This window comes from Triturus cristatus, chromosome 4_2 (genome assembly GCF_964204655.1).
Source record: "Triturus cristatus chromosome 4_2, aTriCri1.1, whole genome shotgun sequence".
Lineage (NCBI taxonomy): Eukaryota > Metazoa > Chordata > Amphibia > Caudata > Salamandridae > Triturus > Triturus cristatus.
The window spans coordinates 203299869-203320888 of NC_140586.1; the positions used below are offsets into that span (position 1 = coordinate 203299869).

The 21020-nt window shown below is 48.9% G+C and overlaps 1 protein-coding gene across 8 annotated transcripts in view; it reads left to right on the plus strand.

Annotated features, from left to right (window-relative positions):
* Positions 1 to 562: 562 nt before the first annotated feature.
* The window catches only part of LOC146833388 (single-pass membrane and coiled-coil domain-containing protein 3-like), a 389302-nt gene continuing 368844 nt past the window's right edge, over positions 563 to 21020 (plus strand). For 4 of the 8 annotated variants that reach the window (XR_014960579.1, XR_014960581.1, XR_014960582.1 and 1 more), the window contains exon 1: positions 617 to 656. The gene's annotated coding sequence lies outside the window, so the exon portion shown is untranslated. Of the gene's footprint in view, positions 657 to 4034; positions 4159 to 21020 lie in introns of those variants that run through there. The other 4 variants (XM_085601194.1, XM_085601195.1, XR_014960577.1 and 1 more) reach the window with 4 other exon arrangements.

Genomic DNA, 21020 nt, shown 5'->3' on the forward strand with positions numbered 1-21020 from the left:
TACAGTAATGCTAGCCGCAAGTAAAACAAAAAACACAGGTGCACCTTTCACCAGTCTCTGGACATTGGAGGGCGTCTCTTAAGTGCTGCAGAAAATAAAATGAATATCCTAAAAAAGGAGTGTGAAAGGGCAGTTTAGGTCTGTGCCATATCAGTGAACATTAATCAAAACATCCACAGCAAACGTATGGATAAAAAACACAATTAAAAGTGAGTTCCTGGTATTATTGATAATTCTGTGCTTCTAAAGTATATTTTTGTCATTGGAATGTTAATTCCCTATTTATGTACTGGTCCTATAGGCTTAAAAATACTTTTGTTACCTTCAGTATCCTAACTAAGCAGTGTATTATGGAAGGTTGCGTCCTGAGAATGTGGACGTGTTTTTCGTGTTATTAAGGCTGCCTGGCCGAATTGTGACCCCACTCCAACCCTGGCGCCTCGTGGAATTTGTGGTGGGCCCGTTTACTGCAAATGTTTCGATTTTTTGTAAATGCGCCAGTGCTTTCAGTTTCATTCTGAGTAGAATGAGTGGCGGGCACTTTTTACAGGGTCTGCTGTGACGCGGGAGGGAGGGGAGGGGAGGAAAGGGACTATTTAACAGAATCCTTCGCTCTATCGGCTCTTTCTGCAGACCCGACCTTGCAGCAGAGACAGGTAGAGGAACATCTACATCCAGCTTCGGCTAATGGGGGCGGGGGGGCTGTGGGGACGTTCAAAGGCATTAAATGTAACCGGCTGCTGTATTTCCTCTTCCGCTTCTCAGACAGGCATTTAGTCTCTCACCCTGACCCTTTCACACTCGTTTACGGTTTCAGTCCTTCCCTCCCTGCCCATCTACTCACCGCAACTCTGCCTGCCCACTTCTTCCGCCACTGGCACTTCGGTTCTTACCTTCATCTTGTACTCCATTGACGAATAATAGGTCTCTTTTCTTCACTGTTCCTAGGTTCAGCACAGTCTCTCTCTGTCTTCACCCTCTCACTGCATTCACCACAGGCACTCGGTCGGAATTCTTCTCACCTTGTACTTTTATTCCGACCAGACCAAGCATTTATTTCTGTCTCCTCCCCAGGTTGCCCCACACTCGCTACAGATTCTGTCCACCCCCTTTGTAAAGCGCTCTGATACCTACGGGTCAAGCTTATATAAAACTTTTGAAATAAAAAAATAAAATAAAATAAATTATTGCCGCTGGGGAGGAAGTCAAGGGAGGAGAGAGTAGAGCTTCCCGACCTCCCGCCAAACCTAAGAAGAGGAGGGAGGGTGCAAAGTACAATGGGATAGAGAGACGAAACAAAAAGAGGAATTAAGGGGAGCAGGAGGGAACAGAGCAGGAAAGTACTCATACTCAGGACTTAAAGTGGGCCGGGTCCTGCCGGTGCTGAGCACCGGCAGTTTTTAAAAGGGGGTGTCGAACTGGGTCCCTATCTGGCTCTATTTTCATGCCTTGGCACAACCGTCCGTGAGGATCCTTTTTACGGACGCCTTTTGTCCGTAATTTTGGGCATTGCAGGGAACAGCGCTGTTCCCTGCATGAAGCCTCAGCCCCCTGATGGGGCCGCCTCGCACTCCTCCTGGAGCACAAGAGCAGCCCCACCCCGCCCATGGTCATTCTGTAAGCGGCTGATTGCCACATACAGAATGACAATGGGGCATTCTGGGCTGCAAAGTATATTGCCGGCCTCCTACAACCTCTGTCCAGGGCAGGGCATTCTGTCAGACAGAAGACTTCCTGAGAGGTGGGGGAAAGGGGTGCGCTGGGGGGGGGGGGGGAGTTGTTTCTTGGCGTTTCCAGAATAATTGTGTTTTCACTCGGGAGGCCTCTCAGGCTGCCAGCAATTTTGAGAATATTAGAGAGGTAAATCGGAGAGTTAGTTTGGATTGTGTTGTAGGCAGGAGTTGTTTCAATTTTATTCTAGACATTAGACAATGTAACTAGATGAGGCTTGCAGTGACATTACTGAATTTAATTGAAAATGGGATAAGTGGAGTGTAGAGCAGTTTTCAGTGGGAGGAGTTTGGATTGGGTGATGCCCAATAGAGTGCTCCCTTAATTATCTAAATGCAGACGTTGCTGAATAAACTAGTAAACATTACTGGCATCTCAGGTTTAATCCTCTGCTGTGAACGCATCTAATCCTGCAGTTCATGCACTTGTTCTCACCTCTAGAACAAGCATTTGCAATGCAATAGGTCTCGCATTATAAAAGTGTGAGCATCTGGCATTGCTAATAATAATGCAACACTATCTATTGGCTTTGTAAATGATAAATAAATGCCATTATGTGTTTGTTTTATAAAATAGCTTAAAAAAGGCATTGTCATGAACAATGCCAATAGCTTAAACTTTTACAAATGCGAGACCTATTGCATTGCAATCGCTTGTTGTTACTGATGGCCGGCAATATCTGCCCCCTGTAACAAAATCGACAGAAACCGGCCCCGGCAAACATATTGGCCGCACCCCCCTACCTCCCATCGTGGGCTGGCCGAGCAGCTTACCGGGGGCGGTTTTGGTTCCCAGCCCTGCATGCTGGTGCTGTTAATAAATACAAAACGTTGCTATTATGCACATTACCTTGATTTTAAACCCAAAAATACATCTTTCACACAGTAGTATATAGATGTGCTTTAAAACCAGCTGAAGATACAGAAATTGTTTCTTATGTGCTATATGTCTGTCCCTTTTTATTTCACACTTTTTGTCAAACTGGCATTGTGAAAGCCAACAAATCTATGTATAGTATACTGATATGTATGTTTTCCAGGCCTGTTTTTGCATGCTTTAGTCACAAAAATGCAAAGAGAAAAACACAGGTATGGACCTGCTGCTAACAACTTACATGAGATCCCTGCTTCATGTGCTAATTTTAAATTAGTCTGTGCATTATGAAAATGAGAACTATCACAAAGGGGCTTGATAAAAAATGTATTCTCAGATGTCCCACGGTTGGAAAGTTTATGTGAGTAAAACCACGACTTGGATGGAGGTTTATAGACCATGCACTCGATATTGCATAGTTACAGCCCAGGATGCATTTAACACCCTAAAAATATACCTTACACACATAAATAAGTAACGTTCTAAGTTGCTGTACGCCAGGAAGTTGGTGGGTCACTTTTAATTTTTGGGGAGTTTTATGTAGCGCAAGCTGGACCCGAAGGTATCGGAGCTCTAGTTATATTACAGCAAGACACATCCATGTATTTTGTATTCACTGGCAGAATAAGTGGTTTGCCTAGAAATGTTGAGGCGGCGCGAGACTGGACTTAGTTCCCCATCTTCAATGTTGTCACCTCTGTCCGTTATGACACATCGTCTCACCTCTTATTTTAAACCCTGACAATGCAGTGATTTCGGTAAATATAGGGAGATGGTTTAGTAAGAGTAGTAACTACATGCATATTTAGTATCACTGGTATCTTTTTTGGGACACCTTTTATGTGCCTGATTTTATTTCATGTTGACGGATGATTCTTCACGCATACCAGGAAGAATTAACACGTGTTTATGGACCTGGAATGAAATTTAAGATTTTGTTTTTTCCACAGGAAATAATCACCGTTTTACAACGTGGAGACAACCTAGGTCTCAACTAGGTCTGAACTCCTCGTTTCTTACCTGATAGCAAAGCCGTTATTCTAGTTCTGCTAGCTGTTCAGGTTGAGCAGGTTTTTGCTGCCATGAAGAGGCTGGAATGCGCTTTGCGAGCTTAAGCTTTTTTTCCCGCCTGAATAGTGGAGTATGGGAGCTGTGAAGGAGATTTAAGGTACAGCCAGTAGAAGTCAGCAGCTGCGCTAAATCAAAGAAGCATTGTTACCACTGTGCTGCTCAAAATATGGAAGGGCGGTGTCCTAGTTTACCGCGTTTGATGTTTTGGACAGCACAGTGCTAACAAGGCCGGTTTATTTTAGCCAAACTGTGTTAAAATTTACAAGCATTGTTAGCACCGTGCTGCTCAAACCATTAAGTACGGTATCGGAAAAGAGGGTGCCAAAGGATTGAGGTGGACCACTGCTGCTGAGGCCGTGTGCGCTCCGAGGGAGGCGAGGCACTTCAACAAACTGCGACAAAATAAGCAAGCATTGTTTGCAACGTGCTGTCCAAAACATGAAGCACGGTGTCATAGAAGCGCGTGCTGTGCTGATATATGAAGTGAGTGAAGCAAGACTAGTAAGCATCAAAGATAGGGAGAGTTATTATCCTCTGCCAGACTGCCTCGAACCCAGTTTGCAAATCCTTGGGCGTAAAAGGATTTGCCGAGGCTTTTTCCTGAAAGGGCTCCAAAGTGTGCATTTTTAAACAGACTTGTGATAACAAAACTCTTAAGTATATGCAAGTAGCCCGAGACTCTTTCGTATTGGAACACCGAACTGGAAAATAAAACAGTCTTGGTGTAGGAAGGCTTCTACAGACATGCGAGTATTATGTTATAGCTTGTCCTTAATTAGCAAAGTGCCGCAAATCCCTTTAATGACGTGAGCGATGGCCTGTGTTTTCTGGCATTCCCAATCTCTGAGATCTGTAGTGGCTGTGGGGGGGAAAAGGGGAGGGGAGGGGAGGAGCGAAGGACAAGAGTGGAGTTTCGGGGAGGGAGAGATTACATGTGAAGTTACAGGCACGTTTAATTACGTAGAGCCCATCTCTCAGGTTAGTGGACAGCCTAATCCCCATGGGGTAAAAGATTGCCTTCTCTTGTGTGCTGAGTAAACACACCGTGTTTACATCTGCTTAATGGTTACATTCCACTGGAACACAGTTGCAGAAAGACACCTTCCTTTCTAAAGCTGGATTCATGTTACTTTTGTTTTTTATGTGAGGTATTTTGTTCCGCGATGAACTGCTATTTGGCTTTATTTTATATTGAACCGATGATTCTAAAATGTATCTGTCATATCAACAAATAATTAAAAACATGTACATTTAAAGAACGCGAGACTGGTAGTTGCATCATGTCCCTGTCTTGTTTTACTTGCAAGCTTTACACATTTGTGCAAGCACCTCATTCGATTAGCCTACACTGAAATAGGATCTGCTCCAGTAGTGCCGAGAAACTCGACTATCAATCAAACAGGTTCTAATCATTTACAGGACAAATGCACAAATAACATGAGCATATACTGTATTCGCCACTGAATACAACTAAACATTTCACTGTAAAGTGGCTCTGCGTTAGTCATACCTTTGTTTCCCTGAACTCACTCCCTGGAATTTCTTATTTTATTTCCATCAACCAACTCCAGTCGGCTAATATTTTTAGGAACATTTATAGGTATTTAAAAACATGGGGTCTTTAAAATAATCTAGCAGAAAAACGTTATTTGCTTTTACAAAATATACCTACTGCATTCCTTTATAGGCACATTAAGACCAGCCCACGCTGTGTATATATAATTTGTGGTTTGGAGAACATTACATTTGTAGTTTGCGGAAAACTGGCTAAATTAGCATGCGATTTACTGATATGCTCCTTTCTCTCACCAAACGTCTAATTAGAGAAAGTTCCAGGATTATTTACTCTTGCAATTTTAAACTCTGACTGATTCTTTCTCAATGGCAACTTTTGATCCTTCTCAGATCGGATCGATTCACAAGGCTGTGGGAAGAGAGAGGGGGAGGGGAGCTTAGAGGCGTTGGAGTTAGTTCATCTGCCCTGCCACAAATAAAGAGCACGCAGCACGCTGAGAACAAAACCGCTGCCAAAATGTGCGCCATTTAGAATTATTTTTAACAAAATATATGCGAAAAAGAGTGTTTCTAAATGGACTTATTTCGCCTCTGTTCCTCTGTAATACGCCCAAACAACAGTATGCCATGTGCCAAAGTGTTCCACTAACAAAAAAGTCAAATCTTGTCGCGCATTCACACCGACAGGACGTAACGCAGAGCCCTGCAGCCCCTACGAAGGAGGGGGCCTCCACGCTTTACGGAAGCATAGTCTATGGTTACTGGTGACATGTGAGGCCCCTCATCATCTTCAGCAGGGGTGGGGGTGGCCCATCATTTTGTGTAGCGCTACTGCTGGTATTGTGTTTAACGTCACTCTGTATTGATGTTAAAGTGCGTTCTACCAGTGTGAGGGAGGCTCTATGCAAAAAAAAATAAGAATTACTGAGTCAATAGATGATAAAAGGAAAGTCCTGTGATATTATTGTCCATTAATAGTGTCAGTGAATTAAGCCGTCCTCCTCGCTGAATGAGGTTAACTGAGACAACACTAGGGGGCTGTGCCAGGAACCACGTGCTGGCTCCAACCACGCTACTCACAAGACATTCTGTTCCCAACCTTATGAAAAAAACATTTTTGAGGGAGTGGCGTGTTTTGAGAAATCTTGCCCAGGGGAATCCATCCGTAATAGCTTGTCAAATGGTAGAGCAGCCTCCGTTTTTGAGTGTGAGAACATAAACAGGACTGGCTGTTGTTAGTCGTTAGAGTGGGCTGCAGAGGCCAATGAACGCAAGCTGCAAGTAGAAGATTGTGACCTTGCAGCCAGCCACGTGACCCGCGCCTTTGTAGTGTTACACTGAAGTGTAGTCCCCCCCCCCACTGAACTGCAATTAGAAGTACTTAGCTGTTTAACAACGAAGTGCCGCTTTCGTTCTATTCCTCTTCATTTTTCTTTTCTTCAAAGACGTACCTGCAATATAACCTGTGCTTCTGTAGCCGAGCTGCATTTGGAAGAAATTCAACACTGACGCGCCTCGACTGCCTATTAAGACGAGAGGAATTGTTTATCCAAGTGGTTAATCAAAATAAAATTACTTGGAAACAAACTGAGGCATTTAAGGGCAGCGTTTAAAACAAGCGACCGCGAAAGTGAAAGTGATCGCGATCGCGATCAAACATCAAAGCGGCCGCAAACGAGTGCTTTCAGGCTGCCAAATGGTGCGCGCGCCCGGGGCACATGCACTGTAGTTGGCGGCCTGAAATGCACTCGTTTGCACTTCCAAAACTCGTTTACTATAAGTCTCGCCAGAGCAGCGCTAAAGCGCTGTCTCAGGCGAGACCTAAAAACGACAGATGCTGATGAGACTCAATGGAATGATGATTTTTTTAATAGTTCAAATGTCTAGGAACTGCCATGTGATATGTGTTTTTGGCCCTTCGACGATAGATGTCACCATGATAAAGTTGCTGTAAGGAACAAAACGTGTTAACAAGAATGATTTCTGTTCTTTTTTCTTTTTTTTAATATATTGAGTCTATCGAATAAAGCATTATACTATTGAATGAAGATCGATTTCGCCATAATTTGTGAATCCAAGGAGAGTTATTGATTATCTCTTCTCTCTTAACATTTCACTGAATGCCGAGGACTTATAGTACATTGTGAAGTTTTGAGTATGCCACCCCACTAGAATATTTTATTCTGAGCCATCCAGGTTTGAATGTTTACAAGTACGGAATGGAGCCAGGTCAAGCAGTGATGAGGTTTTTACGGTGTATTTAGGTTGCTCTGGAAATCGTCTAGCGCCCTGGAACATTAGTCCATGTATTGACCAGTTCTGTTACCAGCATTTGCACCCTTCTACCATTTGTGGTGCACTGTACTTTAGGATCGTACTAATCTTTCCATACAGTTGTGGAATTTTGTCCGATGCGTTGTGTTAGTAAAGCTTTGTCCAGTCTCTTGTGAAATCATTTTTTATATTGGTTAGCGTGAAAAATAAAAGGTGAGACGGGGGCTTTAAGGTACACTGTGTGCATGGTTGCACGTGCCAGAGGATACGTTTATTTCATTCCACTGGGGTCAAAGGCTATTAGGGTGACAGTCTCGCCATTTTAGAACTGATGCATTTTCAATATCAAAGGAAGCCATGATTGCTGCTTTTTTGTTTTATGAAACTAACAACCATTGACAAAGCCAATAATTCTGGCTTGTTTCAGGTGTAACGTTACTTGTTGTGTTATATGGATACAATGACAGAAGACGCAAAATACCAGTCAGGCGGTACACAATACTAAGCACAGATTTTTAGCTTAGGTGTTTAAAGCCGCGCCCTTAATTACATCAAACATCCACTTTGGAAAAAACCCCCAGTTTTTTCATCCCACTTAAAGCCCTGGAAACAACACCATGTCACAGTCACCTCATGGCCTGGCGCTGTGCATCATGCATGAGTCATGACTCAGATTGCCTATGCTCAAGGGCATAGTGAACCCTTCCCCGCCCCAACCCTTGCTTTAGGAACTAGAGCAAGAGTAACGTTCTTGATGGGTCTCTTCTGTCTGCAACTCTGGATGAGTGAGTGGAAGGATGGATAAGACAAAATGTAAAAAGATAGATGTATGGGTGGAAGGGTAGAAGGATGAGTAAAAGGGTGGATGGATGAGTGAAAGGATGGAGGGATGAGTTAAAGGGTGAGTGACTGGGTGGATGGATGAGTAAAATGATGGATGGATTGATGAATTGATAAGTGAAAGGATGAATGAATGGACCGATGAGTGAAAGGGTGGATGTAAGGATGGAGGAAGGAGTGAGTGAAAGGGAGGGTAGATGGACAAAAGGATGGGTAGATGAGTGAAAGGGTGGATGGATGACTGATAGTGTCAATGGATGGATTCATGAGTGGATGAGTAGATGGATGGGTGGAAGGAAGGATGGCTAAGTGAAAGGGTCGATGGAGAGAGAAAGGGAGGATGGATTGATAACTGAAAGGGTTAATGGGTGGATGGATGAATGACTGGGTAGATGGATGAGTAAGTGAAAGGATGGCTGGATGGGTGAAAGGCTAAAAGGCTGGATGGATGAGTGGAAGAGTGGATTGATGAGTGTACCGATGGATAGGGTGAAAGGGTGGATGGATGGAAAATTAATGGATGAGTGAAAGGGTGGATGGAGGGATGGATGAGTGAAATGATGGATGGAAGGATACATGATGGATAGGTTTGCAAATGGTTGAATATGTTTGGATATGGATGGGCTTAATTATATACTAGTGCACAACCTCCTCTTATGTGTCTGTAAAATTTACCTTTTGCCCCCAAGTTTTGTCCTAAATTTTGACCTTCTGTCCTGAATTTTTGTCCTGAATTTTGACCCTTTTGTCCTGAATTTTTACACTCACCGTCCTGAATTTGGACCCATGCCAGTTGGTCACCCTAACGGTAGCGTTTTTTTTTTTTTGCAGAGTTTTATATAGCGCAAACTTGACCCGAATCCAATCAGGTATCAGAGCGCTTTACATAGCACCAGTTTCGTTACATGAGGACACACATACATGTTTTTTGTTAGGCACGGGGAGATTAAGTGATTTTTGTCCAGAATCACAGGATGTTCAGCGTCGTTACCGAGATTCGAACCCAGTTCCTTAGGTCCGAGGTCGAGCGCCCTAGCCGTTTGGGTGAGCATGCCCACAAAGTTGTAAACAGGAGATGTGCGCATGCTCACTTCTTACTAATGTAGAGAGCTCAAAGATGGAACTGTAATGAAGTCTGAGGGCCCCTCCATATTGGTCTTTTGGCAAGACGGGCCTTGCATGTGAGTTTCTTTGCTTCAGTCCGCCTAGCCCTTCCGTGTAGTAAACGCTGTAGCGGCCTTCCTGGCCTTTCGGGGACATTGTCTGCCCTGGTCCTTAAATAAATTAAAAAAAGATGAACGAACGATGAAAGTAGGAGAAACAGACCTCTCTACGTCACTCAGGATGAAAGGAGAGGCTCGTGACGGAGAAACAAAAATTGGGCAGCCACCTACAAAGGCATGAGCGGGGCCGGGCGAATGCTGTCAATAGATGAAGGGAAGAGCACACGGGAAGGTGAGCCCCCCCATGGAGAGGCAGATGGGCGGAGGGGGGGGGAGGGGGTGAGAGGGTACAAGAAAGTGAGACAGAATAAGGGAGATAGGAGTACACGCAGAGATAGCAGGGGAGTAGCAAAAACAGTAATATCACCAAGAGAACAGGAGAGACTAAGGAGACAGGCAGAGGACAGAGCCCACCAGATAGCAACAGGGAAGTAAATAACGGGCCGGGCTAAAAGAAACATAGGAAAAGTAACAGAGAGTACTGAAAGACAGTAACAGAGAAGTAACACAAGTAAGTTCCTACGCTGTGATTTTTTTTTGTTGCTATTTTATTATCCTTTGCTGAGAGAGAACTCGTGATTTCCTTAAGCACGAAATGCTAGGTCCCACGATTTTTCCACGCCCCTAATTGTGTTGGTCACACCCCTTTAACAGGCTTGTCACGCCCCTTTTAGAGACACCCCAGTTTTTTCATCCCATTTAAAGCCCTGCTCATACTCAACAACATTCTAAAGCCAATAGAACGCTGGTATTAAAACATGATAATGTGAGTAATGATGACGTCACAGGCAGATTACATGGCCTGATCTTTAATCTGACTGTGACATCATAGATAAGGCCTTACACAAGTGACCTAGATCAGTCTGGAGGAAAATACTGTGGCCTTTTGATACAGAGGATATCGCCGGGGGTTTGGCTTTCTGTACTAAACTGGTAGCGATGTCCCACTGCATTACAGAAATATGGCATACGAGGAGGACTGCCATCCTGTGTGCCTTCTTAGAGCCCCCTCGTTGCTTTGGAACCCTGCATGGCCCCAGGCGTCCCCCTTCCACACACAAGGACAGTATCTCGTGCTGTAATTTATGGTTATTTTACGAGTTGAGAGGAGAAGGAGGAGAAAGACTACTATGAAAAAGACAGCAAAAGAAGGAAGAAGAAAAGAAAGGCGTAGGGAGAGACTGGGTAGGAAGAGGAGACAAGAGGAGGAAGAGAAAGGGAGGTAGTGAGCGCAGCGGAGACAAAAGAGGAGTTAGAATGAGGTAGAGGGAAGAGGAGATGGTGGGAGAATAAGGAGAAAAAGCGAGTAAAGCTGGAAAAAGGAGAGAAATAGCAAAAGTAAATCAAATATATTGATAGAGAATGGCGGAGAGGGATTGAGAAAACAATGAGAGCAGAAGAGATGGGCAAAGGAGTTGTAGAAAGAATGATTTCCCATCGTATACTTACAAGAATGTGAACAAGGTTGTCGGGAGGAGGAGATAGAGAAAAGATAAGGACGAGAGTCATCAGTAACGGAGAACCGAAGAAGGAGGAAGAAGACGAGAATGGGAGAGAAAGGAGGCAAGGGTGTGAAGGGAGTGGAGGAAAGGGAAATTGGATGATTTGTAGATATCAAGTTAGATAAAAGATGGGGGGAGTGAGGAAGAAAGAATTAGGGAAGTGGCTAGAGGAAAGACGTTAGGAGGACGAGGCAAGCACAACTTAGGAGGGAGAAGGGAACAAGGAAAAAAGGAAAGAGGGTTCACACACAGGCAACAAAGGAGGAGGGAAAGGAAAGAAGCGTGTGGTCGGACAATGAAAGAAGTAAGTCAGAAAGAAACCCCTGCGACATCTAGGAACAAAGTGTGAGCTGGGAATCAACAGTCACTGAATCAGCATGACTTTCTCCTCTTGTATCCTGTACAACACCTTTACTGTCACATTACCCTCTAGAGTGTGGGTGCTTGCAACAGTGTTGCATCACCGAAGTTGTAGGGACTAGAAAAACACAAGCGTCCTACAAAGAACAAGTCTAGCAAATGAGCCACGCAAGCAAAGCAGGAGAGTGGAAAGGGGTGGTAGGTAGCCAGTGATGCTTTCTGGAGAACGCTGTTGCAAATGTTTTACTAAAGCATGGTGTGGTAGCACCTTATCATTTACAGAAAGCACTTTTTCCAATGAAATGGTATAGTTAGAACACATTTTTTTCCTTTAATCCATGTGACACACCAGATAAAGCTGCTGTGAACCATGTAAAAAAGACATTGACAAAGCCAATAGATCTCGCAAACGTAAAACATGTTGGCTTTGCCAGTGCTTATTTGGCCTAGCTTGAGACATCTGTTGAGATTTGGCAGAGACCTTGTTACCGATACACCTTCAGACACTCACATGTATATAAATAATACATTTGTCACAGAAGAGTGAGCATTTGGACAGCGTCCTTCAGTCACTGGCTGTTGGCACTTCTTATTCATCATCAAAGACTTTAGGGGTTATTACGATGGTGGGCGTACTTGAGTCCCCCCGCCATCGTAGCAGGGATTGGGACTGCCCGCCTGTAAGGCGGTGGTCCCGCACCACATATCACAATGCGACCACCACCATGACGGGCGCATCCAGCAGTTTAACATTGTGGCGTGTGCTGCTGGCTGCAGCACCCGCCACTCTGCTAAATAGCCATGTTGTGCATTTCCCTGCACAACGTGGCAGGCACCACGCGGTGCCTGCCACCTTGTGCATGGAAATGACATGGTACCCCCCCAGTGCACAATGACCTCCCCACAACACAAGGGGGTCCCGCTATGGACCTCCGAATCTGTTTCCGGCTGTCTTTTTGTGGTGGAATGACTGCCGCGAAAAGACCTGCGGTAAGGGAAATCGTTATCCCTACTGCCGCAATTTTGCCCTATGTTTTGGTTCCGCAAGGTTCGTGGAAAAGGACCGCTTTGCGGAACCGTGGCGGGAATTCTTTGCAATCGCCACGCTTCCCTAAAGATTCCCCACCATCATAATATGGCGGGGGTAAAATTGCTGTCACATGGCGGGGGGGCCACCACCGCACGGCTTGCGGTGGTGGGCCCTCTGCCATTGTAATGACCTCCTTTATTCGGTATTTTTTCGACGCTAAAAGTACAAAAACACCTCAAGGAATACAGATCCAATGAATAAAAAACAGAAATACAATAAAAAATATAAAAAGCACTCTTAACATTTGGGTGCCGATCACGATCCGTTAAAAAAAATCCTCGTACGACTCATATCCGGTCTTTTTACCGTACGAATCGTACAAGTGCCGTACAAACTGCCAATCACGATTCGCATGGTAAAAAGTCCATACGAATCGCATTGGGAATTATTCCCCACACGTCCTCGGGTCGGAAAATGTGTCCGACACGTCCCCGGACGATTTACCGTACAAATGTGAAAAGTGAAGTCCGACCGCGGAATCACGATCCATCCCGTGCGTCCGATGTTACAACCGTATGGAAAAAACACCGTCCGCACCGAACTCCCATAGCAACCATGGAGACATGTGCCCGCATACGCGCCCAACACCCCCCCAGCCCTCCTATGTACGAGTCGAATCCCCACCCGTGTATGTACACCCGTGTATGTACGAGACGTACCCCCACCTGTGAATGTATGGAGCATACCCCCACCCCAACAGTGTAAGTACGACCCGTACCCTCACCCGCACACGTATGGAGCGTACCCCCCACCCCAACAGTGTAAGTATGACCCGTACCCTCACCCGCATACGTATGGAGCGTACCCCCCACCCCAACAGTGTAAGTACGACCCGTACCCTCACCCGCGTACGTATGGAGCGTACCCCCCACCCCAACAGTGTATGTACGACCCGTACCCTCACCTGCGTATGCATGGAGCGTACCCCCACCCCAACCGTGTATGTACGGACCGTACCCCCACCCCAACCGTGTATGTACGATCCGTACCCTCACCCGCGTACGTATGGAGCGTACCCCCCACCCCAACAGTGTAAGTACGACCCGTACCCTCACCCGCGTACGTATGGAGCGTACCCCCCACCCCAACCGTGTATGTACGGACCCTACCCCCACCCCAACCTTGTATGTATGACCCGTACCCTCAGCCGCGTATGTATGGAGCGTACCCCCACCCCAACAGTGTGAGTACGACCCGTACCCTCACCCGCGGACGTATGGAGCGTACCCCCCACCCCGACAGTGTATGTACGACCCGTACCCTCACCCGCATATGCATGGAGCGTACCCCCACCCCAACCGTGTATGTACGGACCCTACCTCCACCCCAACTGTGTATGTACGGACCGTACCCCCACCCCAACCTTGTATGTATGACGCGTACCCCCACCCGCGTATGCATGGAGCGTACCCCCACCCCAACAGTGTAAGTACGACCCGTACCCTCACCCGCGTACGTATGGAGCGTACCCCCCACCCCAACCGTGTATGTACGGACCCTACCCCCACCCCAACCTTGTATGTACGACCCATACCCTCAGCCGCGTATGTATGGAGCGTACCCCCACCCCAACAGTGTAAGTATGACCCGTACCCTCACCGCGGACGTATGGAGCGTACCCCCCACCCCGACAGTGTATGTACGACCCGTACCCTCACCCGCGTATGCATGGAGCGTACCCCCACCCCAACCGTGTATGTACGGACCCTACCTCCACCCCAACTGTGTATGTACGACCCGTACCCTCACCCGCATATGTATGGAGCGTACCCCCACCCCAACAGTGTAAGTACGACCCGTACCCTCACCCGCGTACGTATGGAGCGTACCCCCCACCCCGACAGTGTATGTACGACCCGTACCCTCACCCGCGTATGCATGGAGCGTACCCCCACCCCAACCGTGTATGTACGGACACTACCCCCACCCGTGTATGTATGACCCGTACCCTCACCCGCGTACGTATGGAGCGTACCCCCACCCCAACCGTGTATGTACGGACCCTACCCCCACCCCAACCTTGTATGTACGACCCGTACCCTCACCCGCGTATGTATGGAGCGTACCCCCACCCCAACCGTGTATGTACGGACCGTACCCCCACCCCAACCTTGTATGTACGACGCGTACCCCCACCCGCGTATGCATGGAGCGTACCCCCACCCCAACATTCTAAGTACGGAGCGCACCCCAGGCCCCAACATCACCACCTTCACACAACATCGCGCATGTACGAGTCGTACCAAGCCAGACACAAGGACAGCACTGTACAACAAAATGGCCCATGTACACACCGTACACACGCTAAAAACGCACGTACACAACCAGGACAAAGCAAAACAACACAAGAATACACCATTCGAATGGCACAAAGCCACAAAACATGCCCAACAAGCACAAAAACAACACATTCACTGACCTGCAACTGCCAAAATCCCAAACAGAGGCCCAAAACACAACCACCCCTTATAACACACCCACCCAAACTTCAAACACAGCCACACCCACCAATGGACCAATAAAAAGGGCCCACACACACAAACCATGAGCCTTTGCAACAGACTCACTGCTGCCAGACCCCACAGACAACCTACAGCACCATACTAGAACCTTTACTACACCTTACACTTGCACACCTTCACACACACACCTTCACAAACACCCCCTCATCACATTCACACACACACCTGCACAACCACACCCACACACCCACAACCATCCACACACCCCCCCCACCATCCACACCCACACCCCTCACCATGCCCACTAACAAGAATCCAAAGTTCACTAGCCGAGAGTTGGAGGTCCTTGTCGATGAAATCCTCAGAGTTGAGCCACACCTCTTTGGAACATTGGTCAGACAGACCAGCATTTCAGAAAAAACAGCCATGTGGCAGACGATCGTCGATGCTGTGAATGCTGTTGCGGACACCAGAAGGACCAGGCATGAATGCCAAGCCAGGTGATACGATCTGCGGAGGAGGGTCCGAGCCAAAATGACCGACGAACACAACCAGGCCAACGTCACTGGAGGAGGGCCGCCCCGCAGACGCGTAGAATACCATCCCTGGGAGGAGAGGGTGATGGCCATACTGCCGGTGGTGGCAGTGGACGGATTAGAAGGACTCCGAGACCCGGGTGAGTACACAAACAACTCACCTCACATGGGGGGAACGTCATCCACAACCAAACTCACAAACAGGCACGCAACCACCCCAAGCTATCGCATGACTCAACCACACTCCATGAACACGCACATGCCACTGGCACCACCATGCCCCATGCACCCAGCTGGACAATGCCAAGTCACAGGCCACAGAAAACACCAACACAAGACACGGTAAGCCGGATGGCGGGAGTGTGGGCCCCAAAAATCACATAGTGCAAATCAGAAGCAGACAACAATGCCCCCTGCCCATATGGCCTAGGTCACAGCCAGACAAACAGTGTGTCCCCACACAGGAAAGACTTGCCAGCAAATGGCGGACGCCTTGCATCAACACATGGGGGTGACTGCACGTTCTTGCACATGACAGCAGCTAATGAACAGCCAACACTGTGAAAGAGTGGCAGCACACACCACCACAGCAGCAGTGCAGACACAGACACTACACCCAATGGGTGCCTGGAGATCAGAAACAAACTCACATCAACAATCCAAGGGCCATTCAAAGATCTGCTAACAGTGTGTGCCCAGGAAGCTGGGCTGAGGTGACAGAGGGTGACACACAGAGGGAGGGAGAGGGGGACAGAGAGGGAGGGAGACACAGGGAGACGGACAGAGGGAGGAGGCTGACACACAGAGGGAGGGAGAGGGGGACAGAGAGGGAGGGAGACACAGGGAGACGGACAGAGGGAGGAGGCTGACACACAGGGAGGGAGAGGGGGACATAGAGGGAGGGAGATACAGGGAGACGGACAGAGGGAGGAGGCTGACACACAGAGGGAGGGAGAGGGGGACAGAGAGGGAGGGAGACACAGGGAGACGGACAGAGGGAGGAGGCTGACACACAGGGAGGGAGAGGGGGACAGAGAGGGAGGGAGACACAGGGAGACGGACAGAGGGAGGAGGCTGACACACAGAGGGAGGGAGAGGGGGACAGAGAGGGAGCGAGAAAGGGACACACAGGGAGACCAATTCAGCCTTGGGGGGTGTGGGAATGTCTGCTCGTCAGCAGGTGGACTGCGTGCATGTAGACAAGGGTGGCCAGTGCCAGAACGCCCCCTCTTCTCCATGGCAAAACACAGGGCCATGTCACAACCTGTGCACGAGCACAACGCCAGCTACCTGCATCATATAAGTGTGTGGAACAACTCCATGTGCCCGCGTACAGTGCTACACGGAAGGCGCCAATGCATGGCTCGCCACACCTGCCCACTCCACTGCTGACTGCAGTCACAATTGATGCAGCAAGTAAGACTGTGCCACACATATGTAAAGTCGCAAAAGCTGTGGCCAAGGGACATACCCATGCACAAGTGCACTGTGAGTGGAATGCAAGACATATCCAAATTCCCAGAGGAAATGTGCCAACTTAGAAACCAATGAAACATGGATGTTGCATGGAACAAAATTAACATTGTCTCTCTCACACACAGGTCAACGTCGTGGATCACCCCCCAACACTGGGGGGGAAGACTCACAGGACCCGGCTCGGCGGGACGACGGACCCACCGGCAGCGTCGACTCTCACCACTCTGTGGACGAACCCGACCAGACCAACCTGGCCCCTCTGGTGTCCAACCACCTGCAGCACCTGCGTCAGGTACAACTGGGCCAACCACCACCCCCACTCCTGCCACATCCCAGGAGACACCCAGGATCCCTGCCCCACCACCACAATGCAGCCAGACTGGCCAGGAGGGGCACGGTGTACAGGGCACCCAGGAGGAGGCAGGCGACAACGCCAATGCCACCCCTCAGGGGTCCCGGAGACCCGATGTGTCCACAAGGGCAGGCCAGGTGCAAGTGGGCAGGGGTGGTGGGAGTGGAGGACGGCGGAGGCGCGAGCCTGACCTGTTGGCTGGGGAACCGGTATATTCCCATGTCCGAAACATCCTGGACACATACCGGCAGGACACCACGGGCATGGCCCAGGTTGTGTCCACCCTCAACGAGATGAAGGGGACCCTCGATGAGATCAAGACCCAGCAGGCCCAGCAACATGCGGAGCAACATGCCTGTCTACTGCGACACCAACGGCGGATGGAGGACAGACAGGCTGAGCTCGTGACGGTGTTCACGGGAATTCACAGTACACTCCGTCGGATAGCCGACAACATGGGCAACCCTCCCTGTGCCATCAGGCGTAGAACATCACCACCCACAGGGAGGGATCAGGAGGAGGAGGAGGAGACATCCGACGGAGCATCCCAAACATCGTCACGGCCTGCTTCTGAGGGTCCCCGCAGGAGGGCGGGTCGTCCACGGAAAAGACCGTGAGGGTCGGCGCAACAGCACCATCTCCCAGGACACCTGGCCTGACACCTGGCCCACTGGAGCAACAGCAGCACAGCAGCAAAAGACATTCTCTGCCACATGGACTTGCTGGTCACTGTCTGACCAATGTTGACAAAGACTGTGGCATGGACTCTGAGGATTTCAAATGGCAAGGACACCAACTCCCCTAGTGAACTTTGGATTCCACACACCCGGAAAGCCCCTCATGTCATACCCCCCCCCCCCCCCCCCGGTACCCCAACCAAAATAAAAAGTTACACCATAAAGAGAAGATGCCTACCTTTTGCATTATTACCTTACATGTGTCTTGTGAAGTCTAACCATGCCTGAGTTCTCATTTGACTTCAACCATCCACACCCTGGGGCCTGAGTCTGGCACAGGACACACATGGGTCACATTGTATTAGGCAAGACAGACATGGAGCACCATACACACCCGTGATGGGCCCAACCAGCTGAGGGGGTGGCCGCACAACTGTGCCGACAGACATATTGAGTACAGCGACAGCCATGCGCAGAGGTCAGGGATCATGTGGAGTGTCCTGTGGGGCACCCAGGTATGTGTGGACAGGTGGCAGAACCATGTCCTGCAAGCTTGAGTCAGGTGGATGCAGAGAATGGTGGCCTGGCCAACGTTTGATGCATGGGGATGGCACATGTCACAATACACACACAGTCATGGACATCATGCACAATACACAGTCTAATCCCACACAAACAGCTTGCATCTTGCTACTCTACACATAGACACATAGCCACTATCACGGAAAACCATGCCAGACATGCCGGATGCACCGTGGCAACACACCAGCATTGACTGAGAAGAGGCACCTTGGAGGCATAGGGACACCTTTATTAGTCATGTATTCGGGATTGCAGAGGCAACTCGGAGTATACATGAACGGGTCATGTGGAGTAACATGTGGGTCCAACACTGGAACCCCCCTCCTGCAGCACAAATGCGTGATAGCCATGGAACTGGCACACAAGTGTCGGCTAACAGCTAATCACCCCCTGCTGCTCACGTATAGACTGCCATACACCATTGATCCGCTGATGTGGAAGTCCCACACCATGTCAAGCCAATGCAAACCTTATGTGTCCGAGGGCAGTGTAACACACATTGATGCCATCATCACAATCCACAATCCCATCACTGATGACTGTCAACAAGTCTGACCATCTATTCAGGTGTACACAGCTGCATGTCCTGTGTCCCATGGTGATGCGACATGTCTGCAGAGGAACCAAACATCGACAGGGGCAGTGTGCATACATCGTAAACAACTGCCACACCCAATACACCCCTGGTGCATCCCTTACCCTAAGGAGACTTCCAAACGTGTCCGTGCGTGTAACGCTGAGTCAGCACACGATGACGTGTCCATGAGGAATAGCAGTGCCACAACAATGCAACCAGCAGACGGCATGCGCAAGTACCTGGGGATGAGAGACACACAAGAAGTCAGCCACAAAAAGCACAGCCACTTGCATGTGCATGAACTCGACACATGTAAGGATGACAACATGCTAGGTCACAATTATGACTGGGGAAATACACTCATCACTGGCACCATCACTCCAGTGACACATCCACACACACCTCTGACTCACGTGCCATACATGCAGATGGACACACACATCGCAACACATGGCACACTGGTACTCACCACTAAGCAAAGAAGTCGCGTATGAGCCGACTCCGGATGTCCTCTTGCAGAACCACATCATCCACATCACTAGCCCCATTGCCAAGACCTTCGTCCTCCACGGGTGGATGGTCCTGATCATCTTGATCCAGGATGAGTGGCACAGCTTTCTCAACTGCCATGTTGTGCAGCATGCAGCAGACCATGAAGATTTTGCAGACCTTCGCCGGGGCATATGGGAGGGCGCCGCCGGTCTTGTGGAGGCATCTGAATCGGAGGCCAAATGTCCTCTCTATCACTCGCCTTGTCCGGCCATGGGCGGTGTTGTAGCGGAGCTGGGCCGGCGTGATGGGGTTGCGGAGAGGTGTGATCAGCCATGGCATGTTGGGATAGCCAGCGTCCCCTACATGGAAAACACATGGACATAAGTAGGACAGGAGAAGCGGTCGTGCTGGAAGTCTACGCAAAATACAGGACAGACAGAGTGTACCCACCAACAACACATGCTCGTTCGTTGCGCAGCTGCGTCATCATTTCAGGCACCCTGCTACGCCTCATGATGTAGGCATCGTGTGCTGATCCTGGAAAACGAGCACAGACATGTGAAATCACCATGTTGGACAGACACACCACAAGGGCATTGATGGAGTGGTAGTGCTTGCGATTCCTGTACGCTACCTCCTGTGCCTGTGGTGGTACCAAAGCCACATGTGTCCCATCTATGGACCCAATGACATGGGGCATCCCTCCCAGGGCATAGAATCCACGCTTGACACCAGTCAACATTTCAGGGGTTGGGAAATGGATGAACTCATCCAGGTGAAGCAACATGGCCTCTAAGAAATCATGCAGCACACGGCAGAACATGCTCTGGGACATGCCACCAACATGAGCTATGGTATTTTGAAAGGTACCCGTGGCAAGAAAATGTAGGGCTGCTATTACCTTCAGCTTGGGTGTCAGTGCCGTAGGATACCTGTGCAGCGGTTGCAGGTGTGGTGCCAGCCTCGCCGTCAACTCCAGAATCAACGGTTGGGGGAAGCGGTAGCACCGGATACAGTAATTCTCCCGTATGTCAGCCAAGTCCGGAATTGCTCGGGGAAGAGGCGGCGCTCTGCAGTAATTTGGAAGTGACAAGGAAGAGTGAGTGCACTACAACAACAATTTTTTTGGTGCTGAGCACATGTTAATCTGTCAATGCACATATGCGACATACGGAGTCAGGTATGTGCCACATGCCCTGGACACGTATGGCTGCCAGGTGACACTCCTACCAAGACCCACCTACACACGGAGATTGTGAACCTCCACATGCCATGGCATGGGATTAGCTGTGTCCCAGTGTAAGTGAACAGCCAGACGCAAAACAGGAGTGACATACATCCACACATCAGCAGAAGTAGGATGTCGATTGCAGAGACTGGTAGCGGA